Genomic DNA, 23,405 nt, shown 5'->3' with positions numbered 1-23,405 from the left:
TGATGACATGGCAACACACGCTAACATGATAACAGACGGCAACACATGATAACACATGTTAACACATGATAACACACATTGTAACACATGATGACACGTATGGGCCCACGTGATAACAGACATGGTAACACATGATAACACGTGGTAACACATGGTAACACATTGTACCACACGATAACAAACACGATAACACATGATAACACAGATGGTAACACATGACAACATGGTAACACATGATAACACATGATAACAGACATGGTAAAACATGATAACACATGATAACACATAGTATCACATGCTAACATGGTAACACATGATAACACACGTGGTAACACATGATAACACATGTTAACACATGATAACACACATGGTAACACATGGTAACACATGATAACAGACATGGTAAGAAAATAACATGTTTACACATGGTAACACAGTATCACATGGTAACATGGTAACACATGATGACAAATGGTAACACGTGTTCACACATGGTAACACATGATAACACATATGGTAACGCATGTTAACACGTGGTAATATATGATAACACATGGTAACATGGTAACACGTTAAAACACATGGTAACACATGGTAACACGTGATAACACACATCATAGCACATGTTAACACATTGTAATACATGAAAACACATGGTAACACGTGACAATATACATGGTAACATATGTTAACAAATGTTAATACATGATAACACATGGTAACACATGATAACACACATGGTAACACATGATAACACATTGTTAACACATGGTAACACATGATAACACACGGTAACACATGATAACACATGGTAACACATGATAACACACATCGTAACACATGTTAACACACTGTAATACATGATAACATGGTAACACATGATAAAACATATGGTAACACATTGTACAACACGATAACACACATGATAAAACATGGTAACACATGATAACACAGATGGTAACACATGGTAAAACGTGACAACATGGTAACACATGTTCACACATTGTAACACATGATAACACATGGTTACACATGATAACATGTTTACACATGGTGACACATGATAACACGTGGTAACACATGGTAACACGTGGTAACACATGACAACAGACATGGTAAAACATGATCACACATGGTAACACAGTATCACATGCAAACATGGTAACACATGATAAAACATATGGTAACACATTGTACCACACGATCACACATGTTAAAACATGGTAACACTTGATAACACAGATGGTAACACATGATAACATGGTAAAACGTGATAACATGGTAACACATGTTCACACATTGTAACACACGATAACACATGGTAACACATGATAACAGACATGGTAACACATGGTAACACATGATAACACATGATAACACGTGGTAACACATGGTAACACACGATAACAAATGATAACACACGGTTACACATTGTACCACACGATAACACACATGATAACATGGTAACGCATGATAACACATGGTATCACATGGAAACACATTATAACACATGGTAATACATGGTAACACATGGTAACACGGTAACGCCTGATAACAATCATGGTAACACGTGGTAACACATGATAACACATGGTAACACGTCGTAACACATGATAACAGACATGGTAAAACATGATAACACATGGTAAGACATAATAACAAATGGTTACACATGATAGCACGTGGTAAAAAATGAAAACATGTTGTAGCACATGATAACAGAAATGGTAAGACATGATAACACATGGTAACAGATGATAACACATGGTAACACGTTATAACAGATGGGAACACATGATAACACATGGTAAACATGATAACACACATGGTAACACATGATAACACACATGGTAACACGTGACAACACATGGTAACACATGATCACACATGTTAACACATGGTATCACATGGTAACACATGATAACACACGTGGTAACACATGATAACACATGGTAACACATGATAACACACATGGTAACACATGTTAAAACATGGTAATACATGATAACACATGGTAACACGTGGTAACATATGATAACAGACATGCTAACACATGGTAACACATGGTAACACATGATGACATGGCAACACACGCTAACATGATAATAGACGGCAACACATGATAACACATGGTAACACATGATAACACACATTATAACACATGATGACACGTATGGCCCCACGTGATAACAGACATGGGAACACATGATAACACATGACAACACGTGGTAACACATGGTAACACATTGTACAACACGATAACAAACACGATAACACATGATAACACAGATGGTAACACATGATAAAACATATGGTAACACATTGTACAACACGATAACACACATGATAACACATGGTAACACATGATAACATGTTAACACATGGTAACACATGATAACACGTGGTAACACATGGTAACACGTGGTAACACATGATAACAGACATGGTAAAACATGATTACACATGGTAACACAGTATCACATGCTAACATGGTAACACATGATAAAACATATGGTAACACATTGTACCACACGATCACACATGATAAAACATGGTAACACTTGATAACACAGATGGTAACACATGATAACATGGTAAAACGTGATAACATGGTAACACATGTTCACACATTGTAACACATGATAACACATGGTAACACATGATAACAGACATGGTAACACATGGTAACACGTGATAACACATGATAACACGTGGTAACACATGGTAACACACGATAACAAATGATAACACACGGTAACACATGTTAAAACATGGTAATACATGATAACACATGGTAACACGTGGTAACATATGATAACTGACATGGTAACACATGCTAACACATGGTAACACATGATGACATGGCAACACACGCTAACATGATAACACAGATGGTAAGACATGATAACACACATGGTAATACATGATAACACATGGTAACACGTGGTAACATGGTAACACGTTAAAAAACATGGTCACACATGGTAACATGATAACACACATGGTAACATATGTTAGCAAATGTTAATACATGATAACACATGGTAACACAGGATAACACACATGATAACACATGGTAACACATGATAACACACATGGTAACACATGTTAACACATGGTAATACATGATAACACACATGGTAACACATGTTAACACATGGTAATACATGATAACACATGGTAATACGTGGTAACACGGTCAAAAATGATAACACGTGGTAACACATGATAACAGACATGGTAAGAAAATAACATGTTTACACATGGTAACACATAGTATCACATTGTAAAATGGTAATACATGATGACACGTGGTAATACGTGATAACACGCATTGCAACACATGATAACAGACATGTTAAGACTATAACACATGTTTACACATGGTAACACAGTACCACATGGTAACACATGATAAAACACATGGTAACACGTGTTCACACATAGTAACACATGGTAACACATGATAACACATTGTAATGCATGATAACACATGATAACACATGATAACACGTGGTAACACATGGTAACACACGATAACAAATGATAACACAAGGTAACACATTGCACCACACGATAACACACATGATAACATGGTAACGCATGATAACACATAGTATCACATGGAAACACATTATAACACATGGTAACACATGGTAACCCATGGTAACACGTGATAACACATGGTAACACATGATAACACATGGTAACACATGGTAACGCATGGTACCACGTGGTAACACATGGTAACACGGTAACGCCTGATAACAATCATGGTAACACGTGATAACATATAATAACACATGGTAACACGTGGTAACACATGATAACAGACATTGTAAAACATGATAACACAAGGTAACACATGATAACACGCATGGTAACACATGATAACACATGGTAAGACATAATAACACATGGTTACCCATGATAACACATGGTAAAAAATGATAACATGTTGTAGCACATGATAACAGATATGGTAACACATGTTAACACATCGTAACAAATGATAACACATGGTAACACATGGTAACACATGATAACACATTGTAACAGGTGGTAACACATGGTAACAGACATGGTAAAACATGATAACACATGGTAACACATAGTATAACATGATAACATGGTAACACATGATAAAACATATGGTAACACATTGTACAACACGAAAACACACATGATAAAACATGGTAACACATGATAACACAGATGGTAACACATGGTAACACATGGTAAAATGTGATAACATGGTAACACATGTTCACACATTGTAACACATGATAACACATGGTAACACATGATAACATGTTAACACATGGTAACACATGATAACACGTGGTAACACATGGTAACACGTGGTAACACATGATAACAGACATGGTAAAACATGATTACACATGGTAACACAATATCACATGCTAACATGGTAACACATGATAAAACATATGGTAACACATTGTACCACACGATCACACATGATAAAACATGGTAACACTTGATAACACAGATGGTAACACATGATAACATGGTAAAACGTGATAACATGGTAACACATGTTCACACATTGTAACACATGATAACACATGGTAACACATGAAAACAGACATGGTAACACATGGTAACACGTGATAACACATGATAACACGTGGTAACACATGATGACATGGCAACACACGCTAACATGATAACAGACGGCAACACATGATAACACATGGTAACACATGATAACACATTGTAACACATGATGACACGTATGGGCCCACGTGATAACAGACATGGTAACACATGATAACACATTGTACCACACGATAACAAACACGATAACACATGATTACACAGATGGTAACACATGATAACATGGTAACACATGATAACACAGGGTTACACATGGTAACCCATGGTACCATGTGGTAACATATGGTAACCCATGGTACCAAGTGGTAACAAATGGTAACACATGGTAACACGTGGTAACACAGTAACGCCTGATAACACTCATGGTAACACATGGTAACACATGATAACACACATGGTAACACATGATAACACATGGTAAGACAGAATAACACATGGTTATACGTGATAACATGTTAACACATGGTAACACATGATAACACGTGGAAACACATGGTAACACGTGGTAACACATGATAACAGACATGGTTAAACATGATAACACATGGTAACACATAGTATCACATGCTAACATGGTAACACATGATAAAACATATGGTAACACATTGTACCACACGATCACACATGATGAAACATGGTAACACATGATAACACAGATGGAAACACATGATAACATGGTAAAACGTGATAACATGGTAACACATGTTCACACATTGTAACACATGATAACACATTGTACCACACGATAACACACGTGATAACATGGTCACGCATGATAACACATGATAACACGTGGAAACACATGGTAACACATTGTACCACACGATAACAAACACGATAACACATGATAACACAGATGGTAACACGTGATAACATGGTAACACATGGTAACACATGGTACAATGTGGTAACATATGGTAACCCATGGTACCAAGTGGTAACAAATGGTAACACATGGTAACACATGGTAACACGGTAACGCCTGATAACACTCATGGTAATACGTGGTAACACATGTTAACAGACATGGTAAAACATGATAACACATGGTAACACATGATAATACGCATGGTAACACATGATAACAGAGATGGGACCACGTGATAACAGACATGGTAACACATGTTAACACATGGTATCACATGGTAACACATGGTAACACATGATAACACGCGTGGTAACACATGATAACACATGTTAAAACATTATAACACACATGGTAACACATGGTAACACATGATTACAGACATGGTAAGAAAATAACATGTTTACACACGGAAACACAATATCACATGGTAACATGGTAACACATGATGACAAATGGTAACACGTGTTCACACATGGTAACACATGATAATACATGGTAAGACATGATAACACGCGTGATAACACGCATGATAACAAATGGTAACACATGGAAACACATGATGACAAATGGAAATACATGATAACAGATGGTAACACATGATAACACATGGTAGCACATGATAACAGACATGGTAACACATGTTAAAACATGGTAATACATGATAACAAATGGTAACACGTGGTAACATATGATAACAGACATGGTAACACATGGTAACACATGATAACACGTTGTAACACATGATGACACATATGGACCCACGTGATAACAGACATGGTAACACATGATAACACATGATAACACGTGGTAACACATGGTAACACATTGTACCAAACGATAACAAACACGATAACACATGATAACACAGATGGTAACACATGATAACATGGTAGCACATGATAACACAGGGTAACACATGGTAACCCATGGTACCATGTGGTAACATATGGTAACCCATGGTACCAAGCGGAAACAAATGGTAACACATGGTAACACATGGAAACACGGTAACGCCTGATAACACTCATGGTAACACATGGTAACACATGATAACATGCATGGTAACACATGATAACACATGGTAAGACATAATAACACATGTTTACACATGGTAAAAAATGATAACATGTTGTAGCACATGATAACAGAAATGGTAAGACATGTTAAGACATGGTGACAGATGATAGCACATGGTAACATATTATAACAGATGGGAACACATGATAACACGTGGTAAACATGATAACACACATGGTAACACATGATAACACACATGGTAACACGTGACAACACAGATGGTAACACATGATAACACATGTTAACACATGGTATCACATGGTAACACATGGTAACACGTGGTAACACATGATAACAGACATGGTAAGACTATAACACATGTTTACACATGGTAACACACATTATCACATGGTAACATGATAACACATTATAAAACACATGGAAACACAGTATCACATGGTAAATCATGATAAAACACATGGTATCACGTGTTCACACATTGTAAAACATGGTAACACATGATAATACATTGTAATGCATGAAAACACGTGGTAACACTTGACAACATGTGGTAACACATGGTAGCACACGATAACAAATGATAACACACGGTAACACATTGTACCACACGATAACACACAGGATAACATGGTAACGCATGATAACACACGGTATCACATGGAAACACATTATAACACATGGTAACAAATGGTAACCCATGGTACCACGTGGTAACACATGATAATACGTGATAACACATGGTAACACATGGTAACGCATGGTACCACGTGGTAACACATGGTAACGCCTGATAACAATCATGGCAACACGTGGTAACACATGATAATACATGGTAACACGTTATAACAGATGGGAACACATGATAACACATGGTAAACATGAAAACACACATGGTAACACATGATAACACACATGGTAACACATGACAACACAGATGGTATCACATGATAACACATGTTAACACATGGTATCACATGGTAACATGGCAACACATGATAACACGCATGATAACGCATGGTAACACATGGAAACACATGATGACAAATGGAAATACATGATAACAGATGGTAACACATGATAGCACACGTGGTAACACATGATAACACATGGTAACACATGATAACACACATGGTAACACATGGTAACACGTGATGACATGGCAACACACGCTAACATGATAACACAGATGGCAACACATGATAACACATGGTAACACATGATAACACATGATAACAGACATGGTAACACATGGTAAAACATGTTAACAAATGTGAATACATGATAACACATGGTAACACATGGTAACACGTGGTAAAACCTGATAACACATGGTAACAGATGGTAACAGGTGGAAACACATGTTAACACATGGTTACATATGTTGACACATCGTATAACAGATGGGACCACGTGAAAACAGACATGGCAACACATGATAACACCTATGTTATTGTTTTCTATATTCTATTCTGTTCTATTATTTTATTCTTTTATTTCTATTATTATCTTGTTGCTTCTGTATGCTGCTGTAGTGAAACAATTTCATCGCGGGGATTAATGAAGTAAATACCAACCTTACCTACCTATGCTAACACGTGTTAACATATGATAACAGACATGGTAACACTTGATAACAAATGGTAACACATGGTAACAAATGATGACAGATGGAAACATGATAACACAGATGGTAACACATGTTAAAACATGGTAATACATGATAACACATGGTAACATGTGGTAAAATATGATAACTGACATGGAAACACATGGTAACACATGGTAACACATGATGACATGGCAACACACGCTAACACGATAACACAGATGGCAACACATGATAACACGTGGTCACACATGATAACACACATTGTAACACATGATGACACATATGGGCCCACGTGATAACAGACATGGTTACACATGATAACACAGATGGTAACACATGATAACACGTGGTAACACATGATAACACACATGGCAACACATGATAACACATGATAACACGTGGTAACACATGGTAACACATTGTACCACACGATCACACATGACAAAACATGGTAACACATGATAACACAGATGGAAACACATGATAACATGGAAAAACGTGATAACATGGTAACACATGTTCACACATTGTAACACACGATAACACATGGTAACACATGATAACAGACATGGTAACACATGGTAACACATGATAACACATGATAACACGTGGTAACACATGGTAACACACGATAACAAATGATAACACACGGTTACACATTGTACCACACGATAACACACATGATAACATGGTAAAGCATGATAACACATGGTATCACATGGAAACACATTATAACACATGGTAATACATGGTAACACATGGTAACACGGTAACGCCTGATAACAATCATGGTAACACGTGGTAACACATGATAACACATGGTAACACGTCGTAACACATGATAACAGACATGGTAAAACATGATAACACATGGTAAGACATAATAACACATGGTTACACATGATAGCACGTGGTAAAAAATGAAAACATGTTGTAGCACATGATAACAGAAATGGTAAGACATGATAACACATGGTAACAGATGATAACACATGGTAACACGTTATAACAGATGGGAACACATGATAACACATGGTAAACATGATAACACACATGGTAACACATGATAACACACATGGTAACACGTGACAACACATGGTAACACATGATCACACATGTTAACACATGGTATCACATGGTAACACATGATAACACACGTGGTAACACATGATAACACATGGTAACACATGATAACACACATGGTAACACATGTTAAAACATGGTAATACATGATAACACATGGTAACACGTGGTAACATATGATAACAGACATGCTAACACATGGTAACACATGGTAACACATGATGACATGGCAACACACGCTAACATGATAATAGACGGCAACACATGATAACACATGGTAACACATGATAACACACATTATAACACATGATGACACGTATGGCCCCACGTGATAACAGACATGGGAACACATGATAACACATGACAACACGTGGTAACACATGGTAACACATTGTACAACACGATAACAAACACGATAACACATGATAACACAGATGGTAACACATGATAAAACATATGGTAACACATTGTACAACACGATAACACACATGATAACACATGGTAACACATGATAACATGTTAACACATGGTAACACATGATAACACGTGGTAACACATGGTAACACGTGGTAACACATGATAACAGACATGGTAAAACATGATTACACATGGTAACACAGTATCACATGCTAACATGGTAACACATGATAAAACATATGGTAACACATTGTACCACACGATCACACATGATAAAACATGGTAACACTTGATAACACAGATGGTAACACATGATAACATGGTAAAACGTGATAACATGGTAACACATGTTCACACATTGTAACACATGATAACACATGGTAACACATGATAACAGACATGGTAACACATGGTAACACGTGATAACACATGATAACACGTGGTAACACATGGTAACACGATAACAAATGATAACACACGGTAACACATGTTAAAACATGGTAATACATGATAACACATGGTAACACGTGGTAACATATGATAACTGACATGGTAACACATGCTAACACATGGTAACACATGATGACATGGCAACACACGCTAACATGATAACACAGATGGTAAGACATGATAACACACATGGTAATACATGATAACACATGGTAACACGTGGTAACATGGTAACACGTTAAAAAACATGGTCACACATGGTAACATGATAACACACATGGTAACATATGTTAGCAAATGTTAATACATGATAACACATGGTAACACAGGATAACACACATGATAACACATGGTAACACATGATAACACACATGGTAACACATGTTAACACATGGTAATACATGATAACACACATGGTAACACATGTTAACACATGGTAATACATGATAACACATGGTAATACGTGGTAACACGGTCAAAAATGATAACACGTGGTAACACATGATAACAGACATGGTAAGAAAATAACATGTTTACACATGGTAACACATAGTATCACATTGTAAAATGGTAATACATGATGACACGTGGTAATACGTGATAACACGCATTGCAACACATGATAACAGACATGTTAAGACTATAACACATGTTTACACATGGTAACACAGTACCACATGGTAACACATGATAAAACACATGGTAACACGTGTTCACACATAGTAACACATGGTAACACATGATAACACATTGTAATGCATGATAACACATGATAACACATGATAACACGTGGTAACACATGGTAACACACGATAACAAATGATAACACAAGGTAACACATTGCACCACACGATAACACACATGATAACATGGTAACGCATGATAACACATAGTATCACATGGAAACACATTATAACACATGGTAACACATGGTAACCCATGGTAACACGTGATAACACATGGTAACACATGATAACACATGGTAACACATGGTAACGCATGGTACCACGTGGTAACACATGGTAACACGGTAACGCCTGATAACAATCATGGTAACACGTGATAACATATAATAACACATGGTAACACGTGGTAACACATGATAACAGACATTGTAAAACATGATAACACAAGGTAACACATGATAACACGCATGGTAACACATGATAACACATGGTAAGACATAATAACACATGGTTACCCATGATAACACATGGTAAAAAATGATAACATGTTGTAGCACATGATAACAGATATGGTAACACATGTTAACACATCGTAACAAATGATAACACATGGTAACACATGGTAACACATGATAACACATTGTAACAGGTGGTAACACATGGTAACAGACATGGTAAAACATGATAACACATGGTAACACATAGTATAACATGATAACATGGTAACACATGATAAAACATATGGTAACACATTGTACAACACGAAAACACACATGATAAAACATGGTAACACATGATAACACAGATGGTAACACATGGTAACACATGGTAAAATGTGATAACATGGTAACACATGTTCACACATTGTAACACATGATAACACATGGTAACACATGATAACATGTTAACACATGGTAACACATGATAACACGTGGTAACACATGGTAACACGTGGTAACACATGATAACAGACATGGTAAAACATGATTACACATGGTAACACAATATCACATGCTAACATGGTAACACATGATAAAACATATGGTAACACATTGTACCACACGATCACACATGATAAAACATGGTAACACTTGATAACACAGATGGTAACACATGATAACATGGTAAAACGTGATAACATGGTAACACATGTTCACACATTGTAACACATGATAACACATGGTAACACATGAAAACAGACATGGTAACACATGGTAACACGTGATAACACATGATAACACGTGGTAACACATGATGACATGGCAACACACGCTAACATGATAACAGACGGCAACACATGATAACACATGGTAACACATGATAACACATTGTAACACATGATGACACGTATGGGCCCACGTGATAACAGACATGGTAACACATGATAACACATTGTACCACACGATAACAAACACGATAACACATGATTACACAGATGGTAACACATGATAACATGGTAACACATGATAACACAGGGTTACACATGGTAACCCATGGTACCATGTGGTAACATATGGTAACCCATGGTACCAAGTGGTAACAAATGGTAACACATGGTAACACGTGGTAACACAGTAACGCCTGATAACACTCATGGTAACACATGGTAACACATGATAACACACATGGTAACACATGATAACACATGGTAAGACAGAATAACACATGGTTATACGTGATAACATGTTAACACATGGTAACACATGATAACACGTGGAAACACATGGTAACACGTGGTAACACATGATAACAGACATGGTTAAACATGATAACACATGGTAACACATAGTATCACATGCTAACATGGTAACACATGATAAAACATATGGTAACACATTGTACCACACGATCACACATGATGAAACATGGTAACACATGATAACACAGATGGAAACACATGATAACATGGTAAAACGTGATAACATGGTAACACATGTTCACACATTGTAACACATGATAACACATTGTACCACACGATAACACACGTGATAACATGGTCACGCATGATAACACATGATAACACGTGGAAACACATGGTAACACATTGTACCACACGATAACAAACACGATAACACATGATAACACAGATGGTAACACGTGATAACATGGTAACACATGGTAACACATGGTACAATGTGGTAACATATGGTAACCCATGGTACCAAGTGGTAACAAATGGTAACACATGGTAACACATGGTAACACGGTAACGCCTGATAACACTCATGGTAATACGTGGTAACACATGTTAACAGACATGGTAAAACATGATAACACATGGTAACACATGATAATACGCATGGTAACACATGATAACAGAGATGGGACCACGTGATAACAGACATGGTAACACATGTTAACACATGGTATCACATGGTAACACATGGTAACACATGATAACACGCGTGGTAACACATGATAACACATGTTAAAACATTATAACACACATGGTAACACATGGTAACACATGATTACAGACATGGTAAGAAAATAACATGTTTACACACGGAAACACAATATCACATGGTAACATGGTAACACATGATGACAAATGGTAACACGTGTTCACACATGGTAACACATGATAATACATGGTAAGACATGATAACACGCGTGATAACACGCATGATAACAAATGGTAACACATGGAAACACATGATGACAAATGGAAATACATGATAACAGATGGTAACACATGATAACACATGGTAGCACATGATAACAGACATGGTAACACATGTTAAAACATGGTAATACATGATAACAAATGGTAACACGTGGTAACATATGATAACAGACATGGTAACACATGGTAACACATGATAACACGTTGTAACACATGATGACACATATGGACCCACGTGATAACAGACATGGTAACACATGATAACACATGATAACACGTGGTAACACATGGTAACACATTGTACCAAACGATAACAAACACGATAACACATGATAACACAGATGGTAACACATGATAACATGGTAGCACATGATAACACAGGGTAACACATGGTAACCCATGGTACCATGTGGTAACATATGGTAACCCATGGTACCAAGCGGAAACAAATGGTAACACATGGTAACACATGGAAACACGGTAACGCCTGATAACACTCATGGTAACACATGGTAACACATGATAACATGCATGGTAACACATGATAACACATGGTAAGACATAATAACACATGTTTACACATGGTAAAAAATGATAACATGTTGTAGCACATGATAACAGAAATGGTAAGACATGTTAAGACATGGTGACAGATGATAGCACATGGTAACATATTATAACAGATGGGAACACATGATAACACGTGGTAAACATGATAACACACATGGTAACACATGATAACACACATGGTAACACGTGACAACACAGATGGTAACACATGATAACACATGTTAACACATGGTATCACATGGTAACACATGGTAACACGTGGTAACACATGATAACAGACATGGTAAGACTATAACACATGTTTACACATGGTAACACACATTATCACATGGTAACATGATAACACATTATAAAACACATGGAAACACAGTATCACATGGTAAATCATGATAAAACACATGGTATCACGTGTTCACACATTGTAAAACATGGTAACACATGATAATACATTGTAATGCATGAAAACACGTGGTAACACTTGACAACATGTGGTAACACATGGTAGCACACGATAACAAATGATAACACACGGTAACACATTGTACCACACGATAACACACAGGATAACATGGTAACGCATGATAACACACGGTATCACATGGAAACACATTATAACACATGGTAACAAATGGTAACCCATGGTACCACGTGGTAACACATGATAATACGTGATAACACATGGTAACACATGGTAACGCATGGTACCACGTGGTAACACATGGTAACGCCTGATAACAATCATGGCAACACGTGGTAACACATGATAATACATGGTAACACGTTATAACAGATGGGAACACATGATAACACATGGTAAACATGAAAACACACATGGTAACACATGATAACACACATGGTAACACATGACAACACAGATGGTATCACATGATAACACATGTTAACACATGGTATCACATGGTAACATGGCAACACATGATAACACGCATGATAACGCATGGTAACACATGGAAACACATGATGACAAATGGAAATACATGATAACAGATGGTAACACATGATAGCACACGTGGTAACACATGATAACACATGGTAACACATGATAACACACATGGTAACACATGGTAACACGTGATGACATGGCAACACACGCTAACATGATAACACAGATGGCAACACATGATAACACATGGTAACACATGATAACACATGATAACAGACATGGTAACACATGGTAAAACATGTTAACAAATGTGAATACATGATAACACATGGTAACACATGGTAACACGTGGTAAAACCTGATAACACATGGTAACAGATGGTAACAGGTGGAAACACATGTTAACACATGGTTACATATGTTGACACATCGTATAACAGATGGGACCACGTGAAAACAGACATGGCAACACATGATAACACCTATGTTATTGTTTTCTATATTCTATTCTGTTCTATTATTTTATTCTTTTATTTCTATTATTATCTTGTTGCTTCTGTATGCTGCTGTAGTGAAACAATTTCATCGCGGGGATTAATGAAGTAAATACCAACCTTACCTACCTATGCTAACATGTGTTAACATATGATAACAGACATGGTAACACTTGATAACAAATGGTAACACATGGTAACAAATGATGACAGATGGAAACATGATAACACAGATGGTAACACATGTTAAAACATGGTAATACATGATAACACATGGTAACATGTGGTAAAATATGATAACTGACATGGAAACACATGGTAACACATGGTAACACATGATGACATGGCAACACACGCTAACACGATAACACAGATGGCAACACATGATAACACGTGGTCACACATGATAACACACATTGTAACACATGATGACACATATGGGCCCACGTGATAACAGACATGGTTACACATGATAACACAGATGGTAACACATGATAACACGTGGTAACACATGATAACACACATGGCAACACATGATAACACATGATAACACGTGGTAACACATGGTAACACATTGTACCACACGATCACACATGACAAAACATGGTAACACATGATAACACAGATGGAAACACATGATAACATGGAAAAACGTGATAACATGGTAACACATGTTCACACATTGTAACACACGATAACACATGGTAACACATGATAACAGACATGGTAACACATGGTAACACATGATAACACATGATAACACGTGGTAACACATGGTAACACACGATAACAAATGATAACACACGGTTACACATTGTACCACACGATAACACACATGATAACATGGTAACGCATGATAACACATGGTATCACATGGAAACACATTATAACACATGGTAATACATGGTAACACATGGTAACACGGTAACGCCTGATAACAATCATGGTAACACGTGGTAACACATGATAACACATGGTAACACGTCGTAACACATGATAACAGACATGGTAAAACATGATAACACATGGTAAGACATAATAACACATGGTTACACATGATAGCACGTGGTAAAAAATGAAAACATGTTGTAGCACATGATAACAGAAATGGTAAGACATGATAACACATGGTAACAGATGATAACACATGGTAACACGTTATAACAGATGGGAACACATGATAACACATGGTAAACATGATAACACACATGGTAACACATGATAACACACATGGTAACACGTGACAACACATGGTAACACATGATCACACATGTTAACACATGGTATCACATGGTAACACATGATAACACACGTGGTAACACATGATAACACATGGTAACACATGATAACACACATGGTAACACATGTTAAAACATGGTAATACATGATAACACATGGTAACACGTGGTAACATATGATAACAGACATGCTAACACATGGTAACACATGGTAACACATGATGACATGGCAACACACGCTAACATGATAATAGACGGCAACACATGATAACACATGGTAACACATGATAACACACATTATAACACATGATGACACGTATGGCCCCACGTGATAACAGACATGGGAACACATGATAACACATGACAACACGTGGTAACACATGGTAACACATTGTACAACACGATAACAAACACGATAACACATGATAACACAGATGGTAACACATGATAAAACATATGGTAACACATTGTACAACACGATAACACACATGATAACACATGGTAACACATGATAACATGTTAACACATGGTAACACATGATAACACGTGGTAACACATGGTAACACGTGGTAACACATGATAACAGACATGGTAAAACATGATTACACATGGTAACACAGTATCACATGCTAACATGGTAACACATGATAAAACATATGGTAACACATTGTACCACACGATCACACATGATAAAACATGGTAACACTTGATAACACAGATGGTAACACATGATAACATGGTAAAACGTGATAACATGGTAACACATGTTCACACATTGTAACACATGATAACACATGGTAACACATGATAACAGACATGGTAACACATGGTAACACGTGATAACACATGATAACACGTGGTAACACATGGTAACACGATAACAAATGATAACACACGGTAACACATGTTAAAACATGGTAATACATGATAACACATGGTAACACGTGGTAACATATGATAACTGACATGGTAACACATGCTAACACATGGTAACACATGATGACATGGCAACACACGCTAACATGATAACACAGATGGTAAGACATGATAACACACATGGTAATACATGATAACACATGGTAACACGTGGTAACATGGTAACACGTTAAAAAACATGGTCACACATGGTAACATGATAACACACATGGTAACATATGTTAGCAAATGTTAATACATGATAACACATGGTAACACAGGATAACACACATGATAACACATGGTAACACATGATAACACACATGGTAACACATGTTAACACATGGTAATACATGATAACACACATGGTAACACATGTTAACACATGGTAATACATGATAACACATGGTAATACGTGGTAACACGGTCAAAAATGATAACACGTGGTAACACATGATAACAGACATGGTAAGAAAATAACATGTTTACACATGGTAACACATAGTATCACATTGTAAAATGGTAATACATGATGACACGTGGTAATACGTGATAACACGCATTGCAACACATGATAACAGACATGTTAAGACTATAACACATGTTTACACATGGTAACACAGTACCACATGGTAACACATGATAAAACACATGGTAACACGTGTTCACACATAGTAACACATGGTAACACATGATAACACATTGTAATGCATGATAACACATGATAACACATGATAACACGTGGTAACACATGGTAACACACGATAACAAATGATAACACAAGGTAACACATTGCACCACACGATAACACACATGATAACATGGTAACGCATGATAACACATAGTATCACATGGAAACACATTATAACACATGGTAACACATGGTAACCCATGGTAACACGTGATAACACATGGTAACACATGATAACACATGGTAACACATGGTAACGCATGGTACCACGTGGTAACACATGGTAACACGGTAACGCCTGATAACAATCATGGTAACACGTGATAACATATAATAACACATGGTAACACGTGGTAACACATGATAACAGACATTGTAAAACATGATAACACAAGGTAACACATGATAACACGCATGGTAACACATGATAACACATGGTAAGACATAATAACACATGGTTACCCATGATAACACATGGTAAAAAATGATAACATGTTGTAGCACATGATAACAGATATGGTAACACATGTTAACACATCGTAACAAATGATAACACATGGTAACACATGGTAACACATGATAACACATTGTAACAGGTGGTAACACATGGTAACAGACATGGTAAAACATGATAACACATGGTAACACATAGTATAACATGATAACATGGTAACACATGATAAAACATATGGTAACACATTGTACAACACGAAAACACACATGATAAAACATGGTAACACATGATAACACAGATGGTAACACATGGTAACACATGGTAAAATGTGATAACATGGTAACACATGTTCACACATTGTAACACATGATAACACATGGTAACACATGATAACATGTTAACACATGGTAACACATGATAACACGTGGTAACACATGGTAACACGTGGTAACACATGATAACAGACATGGTAAAACATGATTACACATGGTAACACAATATCACATGCTAACATGGTAACACATGATAAAACATATGGTAACACATTGTACCACACGATCACACATGATAAAACATGGTAACACTTGATAACACAGATGGTAACACATGATAACATGGTAAAACGTGATAACATGGTAACACATGTTCACACATTGTAACACATGATAACACATGGTAACACATGAAAACAGACATGGTAACACATGGTAACACGTGATAACACATGATAACACGTGGTAACACATGATGACATGGCAACACACGCTAACATGATAACAGACGGCAACACATGATAACACATGGTAACACATGATAACACATTGTAACACATGATGACACGTATGGGCCCACGTGATAACAGACATGGTAACACATGATAACACATTGTACCACACGATAACAAACACGATAACACATGATTACACAGATGGTAACACATGATAACATGGTAACACATGATAACACAGGGTTACACATGGTAACCCATGGTACCATGTGGTAACATATGGTAACCCATGGTACCAAGTGGTAACAAATGGTAACACATGGTAACACGTGGTAACACAGTAACGCCTGATAACACTCATGGTAACACATGGTAACACATGATAACACACATGGTAACACATGATAACACATGGTAAGACAGAATAACACATGGTTATACGTGATAACATGTTAACACATGGTAACACATGATAACACGTGGAAACACATGGTAACACGTGGTAACACATGATAACAGACATGGTTAAACATGATAACACATGGTAACACATAGTATCACATGCTAACATGGTAACACATGATAAAACATATGGTAACACATTGTACCACACGATCACACATGATGAAACATGGTAACACATGATAACACAGATGGAAACACATGATAACATGGTAAAACGTGATAACATGGTAACACATGTTCACACATTGTAACACATGATAACACATTGTACCACACGATAACACACGTGATAACATGGTCACGCATGATAACACATGATAACACGTGGAAACACATGGTAACACATTGTACCACACGATAACAAACACGATAACACATGATAACACAGATGGTAACACGTGATAACATGGTAACACATGGTAACACATGGTACAATGTGGTAACATATGGTAACCCATGGTACCAAGTGGTAACAAATGGTAACACATGGTAACACATGGTAACACGGTAACGCCTGATAACACTCATGGTAATACGTGGTAACACATGTTAACAGACATGGTAAAACATGATAACACATGGTAACACATGATAATACGCATGGTAACACATGATAACAGAGATGGGACCACGTGATAACAGACATGGTAACACATGTTAACACATGGTATCACATGGTAACACATGGTAACACATGATAACACGCGTGGTAACACATGATAACACATGTTAAAACATTATAACACACATGGTAACACATGGTAACACATGATTACAGACATGGTAAGAAAATAACATGTTTACACACGGAAACACAATATCACATGGTAACATGGTAACACATGATGACAAATGGTAACACGTGTTCACACATGGTAACACATGATAATACATGGTAAGACATGATAACACGCGTGATAACACGCATGATAACAAATGGTAACACATGGAAACACATGATGACAAATGGAAATACATGATAACAGATGGTAACACATGATAACACATGGTAGCACATGATAACAGACATGGTAACACATGTTAAAACATGGTAATACATGATAACAAATGGTAACACGTGGTAACATATGATAACAGACATGGTAACACATGGTAACACATGATAACACGTTGTAACACATGATGACACATATGGACCCACGTGATAACAGACATGGTAACACATGATAACACATGATAACACGTGGTAACACATGGTAACACATTGTACCAAACGATAACAAACACGATAACACATGATAACACAGATGGTAACACATGATAACATGGTAGCACATGATAACACAGGGTAACACATGGTAACCCATGGTACCATGTGGTAACATATGGTAACCCATGGTACCAAGCGGAAACAAATGGTAACACATGGTAACACATGGAAACACGGTAACGCCTGATAACACTCATGGTAACACATGGTAACACATGATAACATGCATGGTAACACATGATAACACATGGTAAGACATAATAACACATGTTTACACATGGTAAAAAATGATAACATGTTGTAGCACATGATAACAGAAATGGTAAGACATGTTAAGACATGGTGACAGATGATAGCACATGGTAACATATTATAACAGATGGGAACACATGATAACACGTGGTAAACATGATAACACACATGGTAACACATGATAACACACATGGTAACACGTGACAACACAGATGGTAACACATGATAACACATGTTAACACATGGTATCACATGGTAACACATGGTAACACGTGGTAACACATGATAACAGACATGGTAAGACTATAACACATGTTTACACATGGTAACACACATTATCACATGGTAACATGATAACACATTATAAAACACATGGAAACACAGTATCACATGGTAAATCATGATAAAACACATGGTATCACGTGTTCACACATTGTAAAACATGGTAACACATGATAATACATTGTAATGCATGAAAACACGTGGTAACACTTGACAACATGTGGTAACACATGGTAGCACACGATAACAAATGATAACACACGGTAACACATTGTACCACACGATAACACACAGGATAACATGGTAACGCATGATAACACACGGTATCACATGGAAACACATTATAACACATGGTAACAAATGGTAACCCATGGTACCACGTGGTAACACATGATAATACGTGATAACACATGGTAACACATGGTAACGCATGGTACCACGTGGTAACACATGGTAACGCCTGATAACAATCATGGCAACACGTGGTAACACATGATAATACATGGTAACACGTTATAACAGATGGGAACACATGATAACACATGGTAAACATGAAAACACACATGGTAACACATGATAACACACATGGTAACACATGACAACACAGATGGTATCACATGATAACACATGTTAACACATGGTATCACATGGTAACATGGCAACACATGATAACACGCATGATAACGCATGGTAACACATGGAAACACATGATGACAAATGGAAATACATGATAACAGATGGTAACACATGATAGCACACGTGGTAACACATGATAACACATGGTAACACATGATAACACACATGGTAACACATGGTAACACGTGATGACATGGCAACACACGCTAACATGATAACACAGATGGCAACACATGATAACACATGGTAACACATGATAACACATGATAACAGACATGGTAACACATGGTAAAACATGTTAACAAATGTGAATACATGATAACACATGGTAACACATGGTAACACGTGGTAAAACCTGATAACACATGGTAACAGATGGTAACAGGTGGAAACACATGTTAACACATGGTTACATATGTTGACACATCGTATAACAGATGGGACCACGTGAAAACAGACATGGCAACACATGATAACACCTATGTTATTGTTTTCTATATTCTATTCTGTTCTATTATTTTATTCTTTTATTTCTATTATTATCTTGTTGCTTCTGTATGCTGCTGTAGTGAAACAATTTCATCGCGGGGATTAATGAAGTAAATACCAACCTTACCTACCTATGCTAACATGTGTTAACATATGATAACAGACATGGTAACACTTGATAACAAATGGTAACACATGGTAACAAATGATGACAGATGGAAACATGATAACACAGATGGTAACACATGTTAAAACATGGTAATACATGATAACACATGGTAACATGTGGTAAAATATGATAACTGACATGGAAACACATGGTAACACATGGTAACACATGATGACATGGCAACACACGCTAACACGATAACACAGATGGCAACACATGATAACACGTGGTCACACATGATAACACACATTGTAACACATGATGACACATATGGGCCCACGTGATAACAGACATGGTTACACATGATAACACAGATGGTAACACATGATAACACGTGGTAACACATGATAACACACATGGCAACACATGATAACACATGATAACACGTGGTAACACATGGTAACACATTGTACCACACGATCACACATGACAAAACATGGTAACACATGATAACACAGATGGAAACACATGAT

Source organism: Embiotoca jacksoni, unplaced genomic scaffold (genome assembly GCF_022577435.1).
Source record: "Embiotoca jacksoni isolate LCO1_2020_lvr unplaced genomic scaffold, fEmbJac1.0.p SCAF_115, whole genome shotgun sequence".
Lineage (NCBI taxonomy): Eukaryota > Metazoa > Chordata > Actinopteri > Embiotocidae > Embiotoca > Embiotoca jacksoni.
Note: the sequence above shows the minus strand (reverse complement) of the source record.